We start from the raw sequence: 24,855 nt of genomic DNA, 5'->3' as shown, positions 1-24,855 counted from the left end.
TTTTTGAATTCCTCTTGGAAAACAAGCTCACGAAGGTCTCTAAAGGCAGCCTGAAATTGCAGTGCCATACCTTTCATCAAAAGCAAACGGCGTTAACCATTCAAATTTTAGATCTGACTGATCAAGCTGTTATTTGAGGGAATGAAATGTTTTAACGTGTGCTGCTGGCACTAATTGTTGTGTACTTAAAATAGCATCTTTAGCTGCCTCACAGTCTCTCAGGCAAGAGGCAGTCAATTTTGTAGGCTTTCTCTAGCTGCCTATTCTGCAACAGCATTACTGAATGTCCACTGCTTGATTAACGGCTGTGCTAACCTTTTAAAAAAGGAAGGTGGTGATCTCTTCCTTAGGCATTAAATGAGCTTCAGTATGGATTAGATCTTCTTCCATTCCCCCTTTCTCAGCTTATGCTTTTTCAATTTCAACTTCCCTTTTTCTTTCCTGGAACTTTGTGTTTTTTTTTTCTTTCTTCTTCCTCTTACTCATTCTCTCTTTCTATTTCTGGTGTTCCAGCTCCAATCTTAGTCATTTCAATTTTAATGTATCTGCTTCACTATCTCTATCCAGTGAAGTACAACTCCTATCATCGCTTTAAAACTTCTTACTCAACTACTGAGGTCACAAGCGTTTCTGTTCAGACACTTTCTGCACATTCACTAGATGCGATTGTCTCCCCCTATCCCAGAGATACAGCAGACATATGTTAACTTACTGACCTTCCTCAATGAGATCGAAAGATAGCTGAAAACAGCTTTCCAACTCCAATAGCCTGAGGACTCCTACAAAGTAACCTCTTCCCCTTGCTGGGAGGAATCTTTTCTTCTCATAGTGGCCCCTGGTCATCTGTCTCTGCAGGTCACAGACCTTCAACATTGTCAACACTTTACAGCAATTATCTCACAAGGTACCTTGCTTGTCCATTCGTCATATATCTATCTTGGAAAGGCTGTTCTGAATTCCCTGTTCGCAAATGACTTTACGGCCTTTCTAAAAAACACACACACAGCTCACCTTCACAGCATGAAGACCGAAAAACCATTTCAACTCTACTTTCGAATCTAAGTTCCCCAACAATAATAAAAAAAATTATAAACCTATATCACACTTCTCCCTGTTTTGCTGCTCAAAATCAATGTCTTATATATGGTTCCGAAAGTAGCTCTGTAGTCTTCCTAAGCTGAACAGTTGTAGCCAACCTTTGACGATCAATATGTGCAGTTACACAAGTGTGAATTTAAGCAAACAGCTTCACATTCTCCCATTGGTCTCTTGGATTTCCATAAATCTATAGTCTAGCAGCCACTTCAGACCAGTATCTGTCCCCTTTCTAAAAAAAATCATTTTAGTCCATGAACAGGTCTCAGGTATAAAACAACATGTGATAGAAGTTAACATTTGATAGTCCATATTTACCATTTTGATAGCAAGGTCACTATCTCTCAGTCCCATCCAACAAGAGCAGAACTCCTGGCCAGTGACTGACACATGGATTAGATTAGACTACTTACAGTGTGGAAACAGGCCTTTCAGCCCAACAAGTCCACACCAACTCTGCAAAGACCAACCCACCCAGACCCATTCCCCTACATTTACCCCTTCACCTAACACTACGGGCAATTTAGTATGGCCAATTTACCTAACCTGCACAGTTTTGGACTCTGGGAGGAAACCAGAGCACCTGGAGGAAACCCACGCAGACACGGGGAGAACGTGCAAACTCCACACAGACAGTTGCCCGAGGTGGGAATTGAACCCAGATCACTGGCGCTGTGAGGCAACAGTGCTAACCACTGTGCCGCCCATAATTGATTGATCATGCTAATTCCTTGACCCCACACATTTACAAAGTCAATTTCAAAGGTTGGGTTGCAACTTGATCGACCCAGTTCTCACAACTAATGCCAACTCCAAGTAGTTTCCAGCTGGAATTATTGACGTTCTCCTCACATCCAGCTTTAAGGCATAAATAATTTTTTTTCTCCCAAAAGGGTAACGCTTCATTCCTGCTCCTCACTTGAATACTTGTGGGACTCAGAGGCATCAAAACTATAAAATATTTTAGTAATTTTTACATTTTAGAACATAGAACATAGAACAATACAGCACAGAACAGGTCCTTCGACCCTCAATGTTGCGCCGACTTGAGAACTATTCTCAGCTCGTCCCCCTACACTATCCCAAAATCATCCATGAGCTTAACTAAGGATTGTTTAAATCTCCCTAATGTGGCTGAGTTGACTCCATTAGCAGGTAGGGCATTCCATGCCCTTACCACTCTCTGCGTAAAAAACCTGCCTCTGACATCTGTCTTAAATCTATCACCCCTCAATTTGTAACTATGGCCCCTCGTACAAGCTGACGTCATCATCCTAGGTAAAAGACTTTCACTGTCTACCCTGTCTAATCCTCTGATCAACCTGTATGTCTTTATCAAATCCCCTCTTCACCTTCTTCTTGCCAATGAGAACAGGTTCAAGTCTCTCAGGCTTTCCTCATAAGACCTTTCCTCCAGACCAGGCAACATCCTGGTAAATCTCCTCTGCACCTTTTCCAATGCTTCCACATCCTTCCCGAAATAATGTACACAATATTCCAAGTGTGGCCACACTAACGTTTTGTATAGTTGCAGCATGATATTGCGGCTCCAGAACTCAATCCCTCTACGAATGAAACCTAACACACCGCATGCCTTCTTAACAGCACTATCCACCTGGTTTGCAACTTTGAGGGATCTATGTACATGGACTCCAAGATTCCTCTGCACATCCACACTACCAAGAATCTTTTCATCGACCCAGTACTCTGCCTTCCTGTTATTCTTCCCAAAGTGCATCACCTCACATTTAGCTGCATTGAACTCCATTTGCCACCTCTCAGCCCAATTCTGCATTTATCCAAGTCCCCCTGCAATCTGTAACATTCTTCCACACTGTCCACTACTCCATCGACATTAGTGTCATCTGCAAATTTACTAATCCATCCACCTATGCCTGCGTCTAAGTCATTTATAAAAATGACAAACAGCAGTGGTCCCAAAACTGATCCTTGTGGCACACCACTAGTAACCGGACTCCAGGCTGAATATTTTCCATCAACCACCACTTGCTGCCTTCTTTCAGAAAGCCAGTTTCTAATCCAAACTGCTAAATCACCCTCAATTCCATGTCTCAGCATTTTCTCCAACAGCCTACCATGTGGAACGTTATCAAAGGCTTTACTGAAGTCCATGTATACCACGTCAACTGCTCTACCCTCATCTACATGCTTGGTCACCTTCTCAAAAAACTCAATGAGGTTTGTGAGACATGACCTGCCCTTGACAAAACCATGTTGACTATCTGAAATCAAATTGTTGCTTGCTAGATGATTATAAATCTTATCTCTTATAATTCTTTCCAAAACCGGTCCTATAACAGAAGTAAGGCCCACTGGTCTATAATTACCTGGGTCATCTCTATTGCCCTTCTTGAACAAGGGCAAAACATTTGCAATCCTCCAGTCCTCTGGTACCGAACTTGTAGACAATGACGACTCAAATATCCAAGCCTAAGGCTCTGCTATCTCCTCCCTAGCCTCCCAGCGAATCCTTGGATAAATCCCATCTGGCCCAGGGGACTTATCTACTTTCACTGCTTCTCGAATTGATAACACCTGTTCGTAACTAACCTCGATCCTTTCTAGTCTAATATCTCATATCTCATTCTTCTCCTCTACAATATTCTCCTTTTTCTTCTTGGGATGTGGGAAATGTTGGCAAACCTCACATAAATTATCCATCCCTCATTTATCTTCAACAGTGGGAGCAGTGAGAAAAAAACAAGACCCAGACTCTGGGGGAATATCGTATTTCAGGTGAAAGCTTCCATGACCAACTTGAGCCCAGTTCTGAAACAGCAGGTGATGGCAAACTGGAGATAGAGACTGTGATCATCTTCGGTGTAAACCCCTGACAGATGTCTACCCGCTTTAGATTTCCGCCATTTTGCAGAGTGTTTCAAAGGCAAGATAATAGAATTGCAAAATGTGTCACACGCACATATGCCCCCATCATCCCCCCACTCCCGCCACAACCCTTTGGGCCTATAGCAGCCATTCTCAATGGGGGGGACATATGGCCCTGGCACATTTGAAGGGGGGGCATAGACTGAAAACTGTGAGAAGGGGAGCCCAAGAGTTTAAAGGGGCCCTGGTAACTAAACAGATGAAACACCCAAGCAACAACCTTCATTGGAGTCACAGTTTCCCTCCTATTTATAATATCTTTCCAACACACCATTTGAGTTCAGTGCACCTGGTAAATTAATTACTTAAGATCCTCTCTTCAGAGTCAGTCGTAAACCAGACTGCACCAACATATTCAATCAAACGTTCTCGCAACTGGAAATGCTCACAACATTGGTGAGTCACTTATCCTGCCGGCAGTATCCTGCCTGATGCCATGAATTTGAGGGCCAAAGAAGCAATTCAGGCAATTTCTTTGAGTAATTCTACTGTTGCCAGATGAATTGTTGAGATGGTCTGGGACGTTGAAGAGGGATTGGTCAGTTCGTTACAATCCAAGAAATTCTCTTTACAATTCGACTAAACTACTTAGCAAGATAACGACACTCTTCTCATGACTTAACGTGAGATCCTGGAACAGGAACAAACTAATGGAAGAGATGTTGTTTGCCAGGAGGATTAAAACAGGTACTAAGGGGCTGTCTATTTTTGAAGAAGTCAAAAGTTACTGAAGGGAGAACAATATTCAAATGGAGAATATAATTGCTTGTGCAACTGATGGTGCTGCTTCCATGGTTGGTTCGATACAGAAGATTCATCACCCACGAAAAAAAGAGTTATACCTCTATTCATTGCATCATTCACAGGGAACGCCTAGTTGCTAAAATCTTCGGAGGACGTCTCAATCTTATGTTTACGGCTGTAAACTTCATCAAATCACATGTCCTTCAGGAATGTCTTTTCCACAGCTATATGAGGAAAGTGATGAAGAATTTAGGATGCTGGCTCTGCATAATGAGGCGAGGTGGCTTTCTCAGGGAACCTGTCTTCAACGATTTATTATACTGTGGGACACCATAGTTTCCTTCATGTCTGATAAAGAGCTTGGAGAAAGACTCGTTGATGCTAAGGCGGACATATTTTATCTGGCAGCTATCTTTCAGAAACTTAATTTGTTAAACAAGATCATACAGGGCAAAAACAGTAACCTCATAAATTGTGAGGAAACCATTGTTTCTTTTCTTAAGAAACTCGAAGTTTATTGGCACAACTTTTACAATTTCCAAACCTGAAGACTATCGCAGAGGCACCGAAGGACGATGACCTTACCGTTTACGTGAAACCTCTAATGCAGATACACAAGGATATGCAAGAAAGATTTCATAACCTGTTAAACTTCGGTATCCCAGATTGGATTTTGAATCTACTTTTCATCATTTATATAAATGATTTGCATGTCAGCATAAGAGGTACAATTAGTAAGTTTGCAGATGACACCAAAATTGGAGGTGTAGTGGACAGCAAAGAAGGTTACCTCAGATTACAATGGCATCTTGATCAGATGGGTCAATGGGCTGAGAAGTGGCAGATGGAGTTTAATTTAGATAAATGCGAGGTGCTGCATTTTGGGAAAGCAAATCTTAGCAGGACTTATACACTTAATGGTCAGGTCCTAGGGAATGTTGCTGAACAAAGAGATCTTGGAGTGCAGGTTAATAGCTCCTTGAAAGTGGAGTCACAGTTAGATAGGATAGTGAAGAAGGTGTTTGTTTTGCTTTCTTTTATTGGTCAGAGTATTGAGTACAGGAGTTGGGAGGCCATGTTGCGGCTGTACAGGACATTAGTAAAGGCACTGTTGGAATATTGCGTGCAATTCTAGTCTCATTTCCTATCGGAAGGATGTCGTGAAACTTGAAAGGGTTCAGAAAAGATTTACAAGGATGTTGCCAGGGTTGGGGGATTTGAGCTATAAGGAGATATTGAATATACTGGGGCTGTTTTCCCTGGAGCGTCAGAGGCTGAGGGCTGACCTTATAGAGGTTTATAGAGGGGTATGGAAAGGATAAATAGACAAAGTTCCTTCCCTGGGGTGGAGGAGTCCAGAACTAGAGGGCATAGGTTTTGGGTGAGAGGGGAAAGATATAAAGGGGACCTAAGGGGCAACCTTTTCACTCAGAGAGTGGTACATGTATGGAATGAGCTGCCAGAGGAAGTGGTGGAGGCTAGTGCAGTTGCAACATTTAAAAGGCATCTGGATGGGTATATGAATAGGAAGGGTTTGGAGGGATATGGGCCGGGTGCTGGCAGGTAGGATTAGATTGGGTTGGGATATCTGGTCGGCATGGACAAGTTGGACCGAAGGGTCTGTTTCCGTGCTGTACATCTCTATGACTCTTTGACTCTATGAAGTACAACCCACCAAAATTGAGCCAAAATTCAAGAGAGATTGATTGATCTTCAGAGTGGTATAACTGCACATCATCAGTTCAGTCAATTTCAAAACGATTTTTGGATCAAGAGTGATCTGCCAAATAAATTTACAACACTCTGGGTAAAAGCCCAAATATTTTTTATTGCCTGTCCCTCAACATATTTGGTTGAGAGCAGATTCTGCCAGGTAGTTTCCTTGACAAAATCCAGGCACAGAATTGATATCACAACAAGAGGTGACCTCTGACTGTCATTGTCTAATTTGGAGCCCGATACCATGAAGCTTACATAAAAACACCAAGGTCAAGGATCGCTTTAGGGCATGATAGATGTTCCATTTCATACAGTCTGTTTTAACGTTTTGTCCAATATGCCAGTATGTCAAGTTTTCTTGTGCTCAGTAATAAATGATTTTCTGTCTCTCTGTTTGTGGTGCATCCCAGTTTGAAAGTGGGGTCCTGGAACCTGAGAAGAGCTCCTTGGGGTGCCTTGGCCATACAAAACACGAGAGAATCACTGGCCTACAGCATTCTTAACATGATTTTGTTTCTGATGTAGCATAAGCTAATAAGCAGTAGATTTGTTCTGCTGGATTAGTCAGAACAGTAATCATTTACGTTATCGCTGCATTCCGATAAAGGACAAATTTGGAACAGGGTTCAGAAGATGCAAGTATATTCTTTGGCATAGTTTCTTATCAGCAAGATCAGGCTTTCTACATGTTGATGTTGTGTGACGCCTGGAAGAATGTGTCTGTCAGTTTGATCGGTGCCTGCTCAGTTTTTCTGTTGATGAACATGGTGTTCATTCTCAGATCCCCTCCTATTCAGCTTTTTTGAATTGGCAAGTTCGGGTTCTTCACAATAGATTCATTTCACAGTGACTATAGTTGCTGTGCAAGTGTAAAGGCAAAACACATGTACACACGTGCACACAAAAGCACGTTTTTAAAAGATAATAGTCTTTCACATGGTTCTGTAAATCAGTGCACTGCATTCCTTGGTCCTGGCCTACATGGAGCTGAAAGGCTTAGCTAATCTTATCTACGACTGCAGTGGGCAATGATTAGATTCGCCTGTGCTGGACTGCTGAGCATTAACTCCTAGCTGAGAGCTGGCAAGTTGGGCGAAGGTTAAAGGTGCAGGATCAGCTATAATTTTTATTCATTTCCCCTGCTACCATGTCATTTAGACAATCCACAATAACCAGGGTCTCACATTGACTGGAATGATACCAGATCTTAAAGGGTTAAATTACAAGGACAGATTGTATAAACTTGGCTTGTATTCTCTTTGAGTTTAGGAGGTTGAGGGGTGATCTAATCAAGGTCTCTAAAATATTGAAAGTATTTGATTGAGAAGATAGAAGCAAGCAATTTCCTCCATGCAGAATCCAGAACAATAAACACAATCTTATAGTTTGAGTTAGCCCATTCAGGAATGAGAGCTAGAGCTTTTATGTACATAAACATAAATAAAACTATGGAACTCTCTCTGGCAAAGGGCCTACGGGTCAATTGAAATGTTAATGAGCAAGATCAGAAACACTTTTTGCAACAAGGACATCAAGAGCAAAGCTGTGAAATTGGAGTTGAGGTACAGAACAGCTAGGATTTGATTGCATGGTAGAGCAGGTTTGAGGGGCTGAACTGCCTTCCCTTGAAGAAAGAGGAAACATTTCTATTCAGAATTCCAGAGATTCAAGTTAGCTCTCAACATTGCCTGAGCTTCTTGAGCATTAATGTAGCTGGTATTGGTTCCTTTATCATACAGTTAAATATTCAGGACATAAGATGCTGCCTCCAGTTAAACAATTTAAGGTAAACATTCAAAAAGTGTGCAAACAAAATTGACAAAAAGTTTCTAAAAGTATTTATCGAATTTTGGAGGATGGTGGTATATTGGTAATGTAACTGGATTAATTACCCAGAGATCTGGTCTAAACTTGAACTTATCTCCCCATTGCAGCAGTTGGAAGAATGAAAATTCAGTTCATTCATAAAATCTGCATTAATCATTGATAATGATCTTGAGATTACTGGATTGTTGTTAAAAAAAAATCTCGTTCACCAATGCCCTTTAGGAAAGGAAATCTATTTGTGTTTACCTGGGTTGATCTGCATGTGACTCCAGACTGACATTTTGTATCAACTCTTTACTGCCCATTGAAATGGCCTAGCAGGGCATTCAGCTGTGAACTGATAAGGAACAAGAGCATGAAGACACTGCACAGCTCGATGAAGAAGCTTCGCTATTCAATAAGATCCTCGCTGAGATGGGTCCTACTTTGCTGTCAATCTCCCTGAACTCTTAACTCTCTTGTTGATCCAAAATCTGTTTAATATATTCGATGAGCCAATCTCCACTGCTCTCAGTGAAAGAAAATTTCAAAGTCTCTTTATTCTGAGGGGAATGAATGTTCTCTTCATCTCTGACTTAAATGGGAGAAGCCTTATTTTTAAACCATGGTCACTGGTGCTAGAGTTCCACATGGGAGGAAACATCTTCTCTGTATCTGCCCCTTCAGAATCGTATATTTATCAATAAGATCACCTCCTATTCTTGCAAACTCCCAAGAATATAGGCCCAACCTTTTCATGTAATACAATCCTCTCATTCCAGAAATCAGTCTCAGAATCAATGAAACATCCCTGAACTGCTTGAAACATATTTAATGCAGATATAGCATATTTAATGTGCATAAGTCCCTCCTTAAGTAAGAAAGTACACAGTACTCCAGATGCAGTCTCTTTAAGGACCTACCCAGCTTTAGCAACATGTCTTTACGTTTGACACACTTCACACCAAAGCTGACATTCTAATTGCCTTCCTAACTCTGGAGATGTAGACATCACTGGGTAGGCTATGGTGTTGTTTCCAATTCCCATATTGCCTTTGGAAAAGCAGGGGTGAGCTGCTGTCTTGAACTGCTGCAGAACATGTGGACTAGATCTGACCACAGTGCTGTTAGTGAGGGAGTTCCAGGATTTTCGGCCAGTCACAGTGAACGTACAGTGGTGTAATTCCAAGTTTGGATGGTGTGTGACTAGGGAACTTGCATGTGGTGATGCCCCATGTTTCAGTCGCCCCTATTCTTCTAAGTGTGAAAGGTTGCACGTTGGAAGGTAGAGTGGGACCATTTGGCGTAGCCACTTTGGCGTGAGTGATTTGGCGCGGCCCATTTCGGCGCAGACCCATTTCGGCACAGAACTGTTTTGTAGTTATTCAGTACTAGTTATTAAACTACTATTATTAAAATTATTGAAATATATTAAAATAAAACATATTTTAGACACAAATTATTAAAATAAAATAAAACCCATTAAAATGCCATCAGCAATTTTGTATTTCCCTTATTTCTTTCATTTTTATTTTCTTTTTAACATTTTTACTGAAGAGGATAAACATTAGTTTTCTTTTTGCTTTCATTAATGCTTGTAAGTAAGCCTGAAAAGGAATAAGAGCTGCGCCGAATCGCTCACGTCGAAATGGGTCTGCGCCGAAATAGGTCGCGCCAAAGATGCTGCGCCAAATGGACCTATACCCTTTGGAAGGTACTCTCTAAGGCGCCTTTGTGAATTGCTGTTGTACACTTTTGCCACAGTGACTCAGTGGTGGACAGAGTGACCATTGAAGGTGTTAGATGGGGTGCCAACCATGTGGGCTGCTCTGCTTTGCTCTGCACGGCCTCACGTCTCTTGAGTGCGGTTGGTTCTGCACCCACCTCAGCAAATGGGAAGTATTCCAACACACTCCTGACTGGTGCTTTGTAAAAGGTAGATAGGCTTCAGGGAGTCAGGAGATGAGTCACTCGGTGCAGCATTCCTAGCCTTTGACTTGTTCCTGCAGCTAATGCACTTTTATGGCCAGTCCAGTTCAACAGTAATACCCAGGATGTTGTTAGTGGGGGATTCAGCAATGGTAATACCATTGAATGTCAAAGGACAATGGTAAGATTCTCTCTTGTTGGAGATGGCCACTGTCTTGCATTTATAAGGAGCAAATGTTACTTTCTACTAATCAGACAGAATCTGGATGATGTCCAGTTCTTGTTGCATTTGGATATGGACTGCTTCAATATCTAAGGAGTTGTGAATGGTGCTGAAAATGGAGTAATTATCAGCAAACATCCCCACTCTGACCTTACGATGGAGGGATGTTTACTGATGAAGCAGCTGAAGACTGTGAAGAATTCCTGCGGGAATGTCCTAGAGCTGAGATGACTGACCTCCAACAACCCCAATCATGTTCCTCCATGTTATGTATGGACTACAGCCAGGAGAGAGGATTCCCCTTGAGTGCAAAGCAGCATTATGCCAATCTTGATCAAGGTCTTCATTGATTTGTCCCAGATCCTGCAGTATGTTGGCATGAACTGCTGGTTTGTACCTGTATTTGTCTGGGTGACGGTAATGCACATGGCGTATCTCATTATAACAACATCACCGTGGATTGGGTCCAATTTTCTGCTGATGCCTTATGAGTCTGTTGTGTAACTGTCATATGGACATGCCAAAGCTGTGTGCACCTGATGTAACAAGCTGCCAGCCTATGGTCGAGGATGGGCTATGCCAATTCTGTGTGGGAGATGCTTTGCAAATCTTGAACTATTTTTCTGCACAATACAATCACAATTCAGACAGGCCCCCCAGCTAGGTAACCTTAAGGTCTCTGTCATACCTGATATATGGACTGACTTCCTGTGACGCCTGTATTGCCCTTTCGATGTTTCTTGAGGCTACTTCCTCCATCTGCTCTCTGCATGCACAGTGATGCTGCAGCTTCTAGAGCCTGTGGTTGTGATCAAGCAATCGCCAACTGTTCCTCTGCTGGTTTTGTTTATGCCTTTCACTGCTGCCTGTTTAATTCCAGATGGCCCAAGGTTATGCATCTACGAAATAAAAGAATTATTTTCAGTAACATCCAACACAGAAACAATTCCTTGCCATGACTGACGTAATTCTTCACCACATGATACTAAGTTTACAGATGAGTGCAGGAGAGTTACAATAGTCATTGCTGCCTGTGTGTTTCTTGCATGTTGACACCATTTATCGATTGTTCTGCTGATGTAACTCTTCTGAGGCAAGGAATGCTTTACTCTTAAGAACTAGAAGGTTAAATGCAAATTTTGGAGGTGGAGGAGGGCAAGTTTTGTACACAACCTTTTCCAAATGTCTTTCCTGTTCTAATAGGCCCAGTCCTGAAATCTCTTAGGCTGGATTTTTCACACCCCCTTATTGGGAGTATGAAGATGGGACTAGTAATGGCTTCCTACCACCCACTCACCTGTCCCTGAACTGTGTGAAATTTTACCCTGAGGTGAGGCCATTAGGGATTTTCCTGTCCTTTAGAGAGACAATTAAGATCTTCATTCCTCCATCCCTAGTATTTTACTTATGATTGGAGGAGGCCAACATCATGCTAGTTTTAGCTGCACGGGCTGTGGGGGTAGACCAGATGAGAGCTAGGGAGATCCTCTGTGGTTTCCCTGGAGATACTGCCTCCACAAATCCATCATTTCCTGTAACTTGACTCCCTGAACTTGATTCCCCCACCCCTCTCAGTGAGCTGCCTCAGTCTGGGCCTCTTTGTTTAGCTTTGGAGACTGCCTGTAGTTCCAGCAGTGACCAGTGTCTCCCAGTGGCGTTGCTGGGAGTACAGACCTGCTGACCCGGCTTGATAAGTTGAGATTTCCTCTTAAGATCATAGGATCCCTTCAGTGTAGAAAGAGGCCATTTGATCCATTAAGTCTGTACTGACCCTGCAAAGAGCATCTGACCCAGACCCACACCACGCTTACCATAGCTAACCTGCTTAGCCTGCACATCCCTGAACACTATAGGGCAATTTAGCACGGTCAATGCACCTAACCCACCCATGTTTGGAGGAAACCAGAATACTCAACAGAAACACACACAGACACAGGGAGAATTGCAAACTCCACGCAGTTACCCAAGGCAGGAATTGAACACAGGTGCTGTGAGGTAGCAATACTAGCCACAGAAGCATCGTGTAGATATCTCACCTTATGGCGATTATTGTTGCTCCCTGTGTTAAATTGCACCTCATACTATCCAACACCTCATTTAAGACAGCCATTCATGCTTTAGGATCAAGTTTCAGTCAATACTAATCTAAAGAAGCGAAAAATACTGAATGTATGGGTGTTTTTCACAACCTTAGGATGTCCCAAGCACTTCATAACCAATGAAGTACTTTTAAAGTTTATTCATTGCTATAACTTGGAAAGTGGGACAGCCAAATTGTCCACAGCAAGCTCTCAAAAGCAGTTAGCTCTTTTTTTTAAGTGATGGCTGAGGAGTAAGTATTGGGAAGGATTACAATCATTAACATGAATTTCCTCTCAGGAGCGCTACTTTTCATACGGTCTGCGAACATGAATTAGCTTACAAAACCGTGTAATTTAAGTCAGAACCTTTTAGCATTGAACAAAAAAAACGGTGTAGATTGTATTGGACTTTTGCAGGCTGAAATTGCCAGCATTTAATTGTAGCTGAATCACATGTACAAGGTTTTAGAATTACTTTAGATAATAAGGTAATATTTTGTATTGAGTGCACAAGGGCCATACAGTACATTTATCTCTCTAGCTGAGGCTATTTCTTTTTTGCAGATAAATCATCTGCAGAATATTGACATAATCAGCCCAAGAACCTCCACACCCGCAGTGCTGTCTGCTTCCGGAGCCTTTTCTTGTGAAAAGAATATAAACTACCAGTGTTTGCCACACAGCTCTGCCTGCCTATGTCCTTCGAATGAGAGAAAGGTTATAGATAGAGCCCTTTACAGACCCTTCTGCCACAATGTTGAGCGGGGTTGAACCCATTCTTAGGCACAGTATGCTCATCCATCCTCTCAGAGTGCAAATACCTACACCTAATAAGTACCACCCTCCATATTGGGTCAGGGTAAATAATGTTGATCAATTACCCCAACCTGAATCTGATCGTTCCATGTGGGAATACATAACAATGCCACAGGAGCAATGAGAATGGAGTCATTGGGAGGAAATCAGTCCACTTTTTGCTAAAATCTCCCGGGACTTTCTAGTCAATGACAAGGACAATTCTTTGGAATTTGAATAGTTTTTGAATAGATATGTTGCTATGTGGAGAGTTCAGCTGTATACTTTCTTTGTTCTACCATGTGTTTCAATGGTCACAAAGCACCTGCGATATTTAGTGAAGCATGTATAACGAAGACACCATGAGCCAATGGGACAATTTGCAGACAGTACTTTTCACACAACATTTCATTCAAGCTGTGTTTATTCAACTCCTCGAACTTTCAGTATAGGAGATCTGAAGGCAAGGCCACCAATGATAAAGTGAAGGAAATCTGATGAGCAGAATTGGAGAAGATTGTTGACCAGGAGGAGGTTACAGAGGGGTGAGACCAGGAGGGAATTGAACACCATGGTGCGTATCTTAAAATCAATGGATTGGTTAACTGGGAAGCAATGTAGGTCAAAGAGCACATGGGTGATGGGTAAGTAGGGAGTTCAGAATGGACAGGATGAAATGGAGTGATGGAACGTGGTCAATGGGGGAGCAGTCAGGAGGTGATCAGATCATTCAAACTGGAGGAAACAAAACCCAAGGTGAGGAGTGCAATGTTGTATAGAGTTATAAAATGTGAAAGGACTGATGTTATGGCTCACATTAAACAGACCCCAATACGATTATGTCATGGAGACTTAGATGGGAAAACAGCTTTGGATATTGAAGGAGTCAGACCAAAACATCAAAGTCTCTGTCCTAGTCCCAGCAATAATGTCTACCATCCCAATGTAACTAATGTCTACCATCCCAATGTAACTAGTGTACCATCCCAATGTAACTAATGCCTACCATTCCACTGTACTTTGTGACTATCAGGCAATGGATTACACCTTGTTGAAGTTGACAGCCTGTTCTTATTTGACGATCTAGTGGTTTTCCTCTCTCACACGAGATCAAACAGATCAAGTAGATTCTTACCAGCAAAGAGGATAATGGCAGCAAATCTACAGGATGGATCTTACACCAAGATGATCTGTGGTGAGGTTTCATTTTACATTAGGTAGCACTTGGGCTAAAGCAGGGGCAGGGAGAGATGGATGGTGTTAAGGAGGGGGAGGTAGGTGGATTTGGTATTAGAGAGGTTTTGAGATATAAACTCAGCTTGAAGTCATATCGAAACCAAGAATGGAAGGTTCCCTTCAACGGTGCAGGGGAGCTGTGGCAATGGGTTAGCATGGGACTGTATTGACCTGATAAGATGATCAAGGAAGAGAAACTCTTTGTGTGGATTTGATAGTTCCTGTACATTGCTCTCAATTTAACACAGCTCCACAAACGTAATGCTCCTGAAACAGAGAGAATCTCACAACTCACAGGATGAGAGTTTATGAATTGAGCAGCGCGCCCATACATTTTATCACTTCAGATCAAGGATAGACAGCTTTGGTTCCAGCATACATGTCGAAGGGCTACCCAGCTCCAGGGCAAAATCAAGCTGAACATGAAAAACTGCTCCTTTTGTGCCTGCGTTCTGCGTTAATGAAGAGAAATCCCAGAGTGTGAGAATTTTTGACAGGAACGCTGCAGTTATGGGCTCTTGCTATTCTCCATCTACTCAGGCAGATAATCCTGAAAGTGAGAACTCTTACAGAGAAAGGCACAACTCCAAAATACAGATAATGGAGTCTGCCTGCAAGGAACACAACAGTAGCATCTGGTAATTGAATGCATCAATAAGCCTTCAGAAACTTATACAGTTTCCGAGCACTGGATATATTAGTGTTGAATATAATCATATTTTGATCAATAGAAATTGTATGAGATAATATCAATTTTATTTAGTGAGCTGTCCCACATTCATCCGTTGACTGTAGTCCTCAAGCTGTGAATGATTTTTTTTATATATCAAGACTGCATTTGGCTGGAGGCTAAGATGAGAAAGGTGAATGGGTCTATAACTCTTTTCACACAGACTGCCAGCGACATTCCGTCCAGAGGACATTGATCAGACCTTTCCCGAGGGAATCAACCCAGGATGAGTACAACTGGTGACATAACGATCCGGGCTCTGTCCCATTGTCAAAACTTTCTTCATTCCATCAACATCCCTGCTCCCATTGAGAGTTACTCACCTCACTGAGCTTTCGTCAATGGCACCTAACCTTCTGTTGAGTTGACAGCACAGGAAGAGGCCATTCAGCCCATTCATGCCTTGCACGATCCTTGTTCTACTCCTCTTTATCTCACTGTTAGTTATTCTGCCACATATGTTTCTCTCACTTGTCCCAAAATGGATTTATTCTATTCCCCTTAACCACTTCTGGTTACAGTAAGTTCCACCTTCTCGCCCTCTTAGGAGAAACTTTCTTAAGCAAAATTTGTCAGATTTAGGGACTGAGTTTTCGTTCCTGACAACAAGTGCAGGAATTTGATCAAATTGGTCACCACTGTGAAGATTTTATAGAATCCCTACCATGTGCAAGCAGGTCATTCGGCCCATCAAGTCCGCACCAACCATCCAAAGAGCATCCCATCCAGAACCACCCCCTTACCCCATCCCTGTAAGCCTTGCATTTTCCTATGGCTAATCCACCTAGCCTGCACATCCCTGGATACTTTGGGTAATTTAGCATGGCCAATCCACCTAACCTGTACATCTTTGGACTGTGGGAAGAAAACTGAAGCACCCGGAGGAAACCCACACAGGCATGGGGAGAATGTACGACCTTCACACAGACTGTCACCCAAGGATAGAATTGAACCCAGGTCCCTGGCACTGTGAGGCAGTAATGCTAACCACTGAGTCACCTGCCCAAGGTCAGACCACATCGACTGGGGACCGGGAATTGAGACCCTGGGAGGGCAGCGTCAAGGATAAAGAAGGAAGCCAGATGTTCAGTTAGGTCAGGTGGATTGCCCATAGTGTCCAGGAGTGTGCAGGCTAGGTGGATTAGCCATGGAGAAATGTTGGGTTACAGGGATAAGGGTAGGTCCGAGTGGGATGCTATTTGGAGGGCTAGTATGGACTTGATGGGCTGAATGGCCTGTTTCTGTAGTATGCAGATCCTATGATCCAACCTTGTCACCCTACATAACTTGACCCTACCCACCTAATCATCCATTTACCTCACTCTTTCAACCCTGCCACACATCTTCCCATGCAACCATTCACTCACACACTTATTCATGAACAATAAGCTTTTCAATAAATAGTTAATTACTTAGAAACAAGCTTCTGAAGTCATGGTTTTTGGATTGATAGTTTTTAGGGATCTCATTAGAAGTTTAATAGTTGCGGATTAAAATATAGAATTCACACCTGATAAATTGTCTGCAGAAAGCACTTCCTGTGGTACAGCCAAGATGTGTTAAAACCTGACCTTTACTTTGGTTCAGAATTAGTGGACCCTCAATGAAGTCAAATGCCAAAAACAGATCCAAGCTGAGGAGCTTAAACATTTTTGTTGTTTTCAATAAAGTGAAGAAGAGTTGGTAACTAATTTTAGTCACAAAACAAAATGATAACTCTTTAACGTGTGGCAAAATGAATTTCAACAGTGAACACACCTGTTTTTTGATTTAATTATTATCATGAGTATCTTGCTTTAAAATCCAGTGAAAAGTGTTGTATAGTGTTCCCACTTTCTGGCACGATCTTAAAAATAAACTAAAACATAGAATACACAGGACGATAAATGTAGAAAGCAAGGAAGGTTTCAACTTTACAGATTTTCTTGTTAAGTTCACCCCTCTGTTGCTTTCCAAAGAAACGTTAGGATATTTAAACTCTTTCTTACCAGAACACGACAATTAACGCTATAAAAGGTGACCTGGATTTTGCGTGGACTTACTTTGTTGATGTCTCCGAGGCTTCCTATGATGAAAGGGTTTTGCAGGTTCCTCTCTTGGACGTTTTTGCCGGCAAAATTGGAGGAAGGAAACTGGGCCCTTGGCTTTGTCCAGGCAATGTTGGAAACAGAGTGCGGAATGTTCCGGTCCTGCCCAGAGAGCTTTTGGAGAGATGGTCAGGAAAATGAATTGGACAGAAACAAAATTTCACATTCCCAACATCAGGTTCAAGTCTTGCGATCAGGTTTTCAGAAGCTTTCATGAGGGCTGGCATTCCTGCTTTGCATTAATTGATGTGCAATGAATTCTCATTAACACCAACCTCACTGTGAGGTATATTGACGCGTTAGACAAATCCGTGAGATATGAATGTTCACAAACACTGCTATACGTATGTTGTGAGTGCCTGCTGAGGTAGACTTCTTCTAAGCACTGGTGAGTATAAGTTTCTTGAGAAACTTTGCTCCTTTTTTACAAGGTGTGTCTTTATGCACATGTTTACAGTTGTATGACTGATGCTCTCCATGTTGATTAGTTTGGTTGTTCAGAGTTTACAGTGTTGGCAGTGAAGCCTGACTAGGCCAATAAGCCTGTCCAACTGAAGTAGCCATATTAGTAAACATCAGCAAACCTAAATGAGGCATGCGAGCACTGAACTTAAAAGGCTATCATTTATAATCGTGTCCTTCTCCATTCAAGTGTAAATCTATCACATACAGTTCTCCTTATTGTGATGAAATTTCAGTGACGTGATAGTGTGAGAGCTCCTGGTTCTTGCAGCTCCTTTATGTTTTAAATGTGAAACCTACTGTGTGCAATTCTGGTCACCCTGCTGCAGGTAGGATATTATCAAATTGGAGAGGGTTCAGGAAAGATTTACCAGGATGTTGCTGGCAACGGAAGTTTTGAGTTAGAAAGAGAAGCTGGATAGGATGGGACTCTTTCTGTCCCCGGAGCGTAGAAGGTTGGGGGGTGACGTTATAGAAGTTTATAAAATCACAAGGGACATATACAAGGTGAATTGCAAGGGTAGGACTTTTCTCTGGGGTAGGGCTGTTCAAAGCTAGGTGAGCATATTTTTAAGGTGAAAAAAAAGATTTAAAAAGGACATGATGGGCAACATTTTTACAGACTCTGGTTTGTATGTGGAATGAACTGCCAGAGGAAGTGGTGGATGCAGGTACAGCGACAACATTTAAAAGACATTTGGATAAGTCCATGAATAGGAAGGGTTTAGAGGCAACGGGCCAAACCCTAGCAAGTGGGAGCAGTTTGATTTGGGAACATGACCAACACGGACTAGTTGAACCTAAGAATCTGTTTCTGTGCTGTATGCCTTTATAACACCTCAGGAGAGAGTGAGGACTGCAGATACTGGAGATCAGAGTCAAAACGTGTGGCGCTGGAAAAAACACAGCCAGCCAGGCAGCATCTGAGGAGCAGGAGAGTCGAAGTTTCGAGCATAAGCTCTTCATCAGGAATGAGGGGGTGGCCCAAGGAGGCTGAGAGATAAATGAGAGGGCGGTGGGGCTGGGGGGAAGGTAACTGGGAAGGTGATAGGGGGATGGAGGTGGGGATGAAGGTGATAGGTCAGAGCGGAGGGTGGAGCAGGTGGGAAGGTGGGAAGAAAGATGGACAGATGGAATAGTTCAAGAGGGCGGTGCCAACTTGGAGGATTGGATCTGGGATAAGGTGAGGGGGGAGAGATCAGGAAACTGGTGAAATCGACATTGATCTGTGTGGTTGGAGGGTCCCAAGGCCGAAGATGAGGTGTTCTTCCTCCAGACATTGGGTGGCTAGAATTTCGCGATAGGGGAGGCCCAGAACCTACATGTTCCTGGCAGGGTGGGAAGGGGAGTTGAAGTGGTTGGCCACAGGGTGGTGGGGTTGTTTGGTGCGTGTGTCCCAGAGATGTTCTCCGAAACATTCTGCGAGTTGGCGTCCTGTCTTCCCAATGTAGAGGAGACCACATCGAGAGCATCAGACACAGTGGATGACGTGTTTGCAAGTATAGGTAAATCTCTGTCAGATGTGGGAGGATCCATTGGGGCTTTGGATGGAGATGAGGGTGGAGGTGTGGGTGCAGGGTTTATACCTGATGAGGCAACAAGGGAAGGTGCTGAGAGTGGAGAGTGGGTTGGTGGGGGATTGTGGACCGAATGAGGGAGTCGCGGAGGGAATGGTCTCTGCAGAGTGCTGGTAGGGGTGGGGAGGGAAATATTTTTCTGGTGGTGGGGTCTGATTGTAGGTGGCGGAAATGGCAGAGGAGGATGCATTGGATCCAGAGATTGGTGGGGTGGAAAGTAAGGAACCGGGGGGGGGTTCTGTCCTTATTGTGGTTGGAGGGGTGGGGTTCAAGGATGGAGGTGTGTTAAGTGGAGGAGATGCGTTGGAAGGCATTGTTGACCATGTGAGAGGGGAAGTTGCAGTCCTTGAAAAAGGAGGCTGTCTAGGATGTTCAGGAGTGGAATTGGTCCTCCTGGGAGCACATGCAGCGGCGGTAGAAAAATTGGGAGTAAGGAATAGCATTTTTACAGGAGGGTGGGTGGGAGGAGGTGTAATCCAGGTAGATGTGGGAATCGGTGGGTTTGAAATAGATGTCTGTGTTGAGTCTATCACCAGAGATGGAGATGGAGAGATCCAGGAAGGGGAGGGGGGGGGGTGTTTGAGATGGTCTAGGTGAACTTGAGGTCAGGGTGGAAGGTGTTTGTGAAGGTGATGAACTGTTCAACCTCGTTGTGGGAGCACAAGGTTGCACCGATACAGTATCGATACAGCGGAGAAAACTATGGGGAATTGTGTGGGTGTAGTCGCGGAAGATAGACTGTTCCACGTACCCGACAAACAGGCAGGCATAGCTGGGGCCCATGTGGGTGCCCATGGCTACCCCTTTGGTCTGAAGGAAGTGGGACGATTCGAAGCAGAAGTTGTTGAGGATGAGGACTTGTTCAGCCATCGAATGTGTGTGTCTGTTGAGGTGTACTGGTTGCGTCGGCGGGAGAGGAGGAAACGGAGGGCTTGGAGGCCTTCATCCTGGCAGATGGACGTGTACAGGGATTGGATATCCATGGTGAAGATGAGGTGTTGGGAGCCGAGCAACCAAAAGTCACTGAGGAGGTGGAGGGCGTGGGTGGTGTCCTGAATGTATGTGGGGAGATCCTGGACGAAGGGGGACAGGACGGTGTCATGTAATGAGGAGATAGGTTCGATGGGGCAGGAGTGGGCAGAGATGATGTGTTGACCAGGGCAGTCAGGTCTGTGAATTTTGGGTAAGAGGTAGAACCGGGCAGTGCGGGGCTCCTGGACTGTGAGGTTGGAGGCTGTGGGTTGGAGATCCCCAGAGTTGATGAGATTGTGGATGGTCTGGAATTGAGAGTTTGGTGATGGGAGGTGAGGTCGTGGTCGAGGGGATAGTAGGAGGAGGTGTCCATGAGTTGGCACCAGGCTTCAGCGCTGTAGAGGTTGGTGTGCCAAACTACCACTGCGCGCCTGCCTTTTGTCCGCTGGTTTGATGGCGAGGATGTGGTTGGAGCAGAAGAAGTGAAGAGCTGTGTGTTGTGAGGGTGAGAGGTTGGAGTGGGAGAGGAGGGTGGACAGGTTGAGGCAGTCAATGTCACAGCGGCAGTTGGAGATAAAGAGACCGAGGGCGGGTAACAGACCAGCATGGGGTATCCCAGTGGATGGGGTGTGTTGGAGGCGGGAGAAGGGATGCTCGGAGGGTGGGCAGGAGTTATGATGGAAAAAGTAAGCATGGAGGCGGAGGCGTCAGAAGAAAAATTCGATGTCACGTCGCATGTTGAATTAGTTGATGTGGGAGCTTAATAGGATGAAAGTGAGGCCTTTACTGAGGACTGACTGTCCATCCTCAGTGAGGGGGAGGTCTAGGGGGATGGTAACATCACCAAAGGAAGTAAAGCACACTGTGGGGGAAGCAGTACATTCGGTGGCATCCGCAGGGGAGGCAATGACGTTCCATGAGATGTTTGCAATGTCTTCGGTGGTGGCTGGTTGTTTGTCGGCAGTGTTCCAGTGAGTGACATTCATCTGGGCAAACGTTGCTGAGGCGACAGCAACCACAGGGGCAGAAGTGACATGTTGGACATGTTGGGGGGTCTTCACGGTGGTTTTGGCAGCGGTGGTTCTGGCAGGAATCGCAGAGGGGGTTGTCTTGGTGATGATGGTGGAGGCAGTTGTCTTGGTGATGACTGTGGAGGGGGTTGTCTGGGTGGTGATGGTGGAGGGGGTTGTCTTGGTGGTGATGGTGGAGGGGGTTGTCTTGGTGATGATGGTGGAGGGAGTTGTCTTGGTGATGATGGTGGAGGAGGTTGTCTTGGTGGTGATGGTGGAGAGGGTTGTCTTGGTGGTGATGGTGGAGGGAGTTGTCTTGGTGATGATAGTGGAGGGGGTTGTCTTGGCGATGGTGGAAGGGGTTGTCTTGGTGATGGTGGAGGCGGTTGTCTTGGCCGCGATGGCGGAGTGGTTTGTCTTGGTAATGATGGTGGAGGGGGTTGTCTTGGCAGCAATGGCAGAGGCAGTGGCTGTGCTCCTCCACCGCCAAATTCTAGCTACCTGAAGCCTGGAGGAAGAATGCCTCATTTTCTGTCGAGGGACCTTCCAACCTTACGGGATCAATAGCAACTTCACCAGTTTCCCCGCTCCCTGATCCCCACCTTATCCCAGATCCAACCCTCCAACTCAGCAACCGCCCTCTTGAACTGTCCTACCTGTCCATCTTCTTCCCACCTATTCACTCCACCCTTCACTCGGACCTATCACCATCAGCCTCCACCCTCATCCACCTATCGTCTTGCCAGCTACCTTACCCCCAGCCCCACTGCCCCCCCACCTCCATTTCTATATCATCACCACAATATGATGAACAGCAGTCGAAAGCATTGAGCTGATAAGGTGAATCTCGCTTCAACAGTCATGAAGCAAGTTAATATGCGAGTGAAACAGATGGTTGACCGTCTTAAATTGTGTTCAAATGCTTAAGTGTGTTTGTGAACACAGCTCCTTGGGAAGCAGACAATTCCCTTTTGAGAGAGCAGTTTAACTCCTTTGAGAAAGGCAAGAGATCAGGCTGTGTGCTGGATTGATATGAAGCAAGGGAAGGACAAAGGCATACTGTCAGACTGATCACAAAAGTTGCAAGTTTCAATAGGAAACAGCAAACATCCTAATGGAATTTAAAATGATTGAACAGCATTCAGAGCTAAGGTTTCTGGATCCACGTATACACAATACAGAAGAAACAAGCTGCGTAGATTTGCTGTGATAGTTCTTTTTCTTCTTTTTATCTAGCCAGCACAGAGTCAGTGTCCCAAACTCAGGCAACTCTAAATCTCCTGGTTATATATTTTTTTCCTTTTTTTAAAATTTTCCCCAGCACCCATGTTGTGTGTGTGCAGGTGTGAGAACAGTGAAAGACACAAAGTAGCTGCGATGGTTCTTATGGTGCAGTGGTAGTGTTAAACTGCGGGCTAGAAGGCCCAGTTAAAAGTCCCACCTACTCTAAAGGTGTGTCACACAACTCTGAATGGTTTGATTAAAAATACTTAGCAATTGGGAATGAAGGTTTACCCAGAATAAACACATCAGAATTAACAGTGAAAGAATTATAAGATACGAGCCACATTAGAAGACCAATTCAGATTCAATTGAACTTTCATATTCATCAACAAAAGCTCATGTCATCTGGATAGAAATGTATAGGCTGCTTCAAGATCAGATGTAGAGAAAAGAGCTCAGGGTGTGATTTTTCAGATGGGGCATTAGCACCCAGAATTGTTGAGTTGATGATCACATCCACCCATGCAAACTATCCAGAAAGAATCTCGAAACAAACTGAAACCGTACCACGTCAAAGAGCCATTGACGGAGAGACAAAAGGGAGAAGTGATCCTTGGAAGGCAATGAGGCTTCCAGATCCGAAGTATACACTCGTCACAAGCTCTGAAACACTCGATAAAATGCAGACATGTCAAGGGTCTGGCCTTCAGCCTTCACCAAGGACATGCCCAGATTTCAATCAATTTGGCGAAGCATGTGGCAGAACAGGCCATTGGCAGAGGCAGTGTACTGCAGCCAAGGCTGATGTAACTACAAAGATTCAAGCACGAATCCAAACAGACCATGCAAAACTTTCAAGCCGCAATAATAAATATCTGGTATTCTACCAGTAGTGAATACATGAAGTGATTGACCAATCAGCATCTGACCAGTACATGTAATAAGACATAAAGAACTGAATATGTTTCACACTATCAATTGCATGGTAAACATTAATGTCATCACATAATCCAAAGTATTTGCAAAAGTTCAAATGATCTGTTCTCATAAAATAGATGACTACTAGATATGGGCTGAGATTGACTCAGGATCACGTGTGTATACACTATCTTTGTGAATTCAAGATTACATGTAGTCATGGACATGACAAATCCTATAAATGTAAAACTCTCCATATACAATAGTTCAATGATTCCATGTGCAAGATCTATTCTGCTGGAATGTGAGTATAGTCTATCTGCCAGCACATCTTCAGGTACTGTATAGGTATGGTGGTTGTTCCCCTACCTCTGAGCCAGGAGAGTTGACTTCAAGTCCCATCTGCTCCAGATGTGTGTAATAACATCTCTGAGCACATTAATTAGAAAATGCCCCATTTTACCTCCCGTTAAAGTTACCCTTAATCTCTTGGGGGAAAAAACAGCGAGCTACAATGGGTATATCAACATGCTCTGATCTCAGATTAGTCATACAGATGAATCAGTCAAACCTCAAAGACATAACAGAAACTGTGCAGTCTATTCAAGAATTGAATACTAAAGAAGGGTAAAATGCCACTTGCTTCTACATTAGTGAAACTAAAATCTTAGCTCTCTTCTATGGGAGGTAAATAAATGTTCAAGAGGAAAAGGTTGAACAAAAACCTCAGGAACAATCCAAACTTGAGAATACCATATCCAAGTCTTTAGGGAAGACCTCACTCAGCTCACAAAGATGAATGAACCACTGAAAGAGCAAACAAAGGATGTGGGAGGCATGATGCAGATCTACTAACTCTGTACCATCAAGTCAAAGGTTGGTTGTTTAACCAAAAAAGATCAGGAACATCTCAGATCTGGGGCATTAGGTCATACTCAGCAGGAGCAGCTACAGAAACATTGGATTGAGTTGAAAGCAACGTTGAAGGACAGGACAGACCTACATAAACAGGACTGAGATACACAGTGCAAACAATAAGGATCTGCAAATCACTCATGAAGTAATACTTTTGGAAATGAATTCTGATGCTCTTGTAAAAGACTTTAAAAAGCAGAGAAAGGAAACTTGAACAATCGCTGAAACAGCAAGTTGAAGAGGTCTAGGCATTAAAGAAAAAGAAATTGAAGAGGTCAGATTGTTATTAGTGCAGGTTTAGAGAAAATATACTGGACCAACAGAAGGCAGCAGCTTTTATAGAATTAAAATAATCCAGGTGTGAGAAGCAAAGCTCACACACTTCAATAATTGCAGTCCGAGACAAAATCTGAATCAGTAGTGTC

At 43.6% G+C, this 24,855-nt stretch overlaps 1 long non-coding RNA gene across 1 annotated transcript in view; it reads right to left on the bottom strand.

Moving 5' to 3' along the window:
- LOC140464581 (uncharacterized) overlaps positions 1-11,929 on the bottom strand; it is a 42,320-nt gene extending 30,391 nt beyond the window's left edge. The window contains exons 1-2 of the long non-coding RNA XR_011954942.1: positions 11,721-11,929; positions 11,112-11,322 (exon numbers count right to left, since the gene is read on the bottom strand). This is a non-coding gene — a long non-coding RNA (uncharacterized lncRNA). The remainder of the gene's footprint in view (positions 1-11,111; positions 11,323-11,720) is intronic.
- Positions 11,930-24,855: the final 12,926 nt, after the last annotated feature.

The sequence above is a fragment of the Chiloscyllium punctatum genome, chromosome 40, assembly GCF_047496795.1.
Source record: "Chiloscyllium punctatum isolate Juve2018m chromosome 40, sChiPun1.3, whole genome shotgun sequence".
NCBI classification, from domain to species: Eukaryota; Metazoa; Chordata; class Chondrichthyes; order Orectolobiformes; family Hemiscylliidae; genus Chiloscyllium; species Chiloscyllium punctatum.
This window is presented reverse-complemented; position numbering and strand designations above follow the sequence as displayed.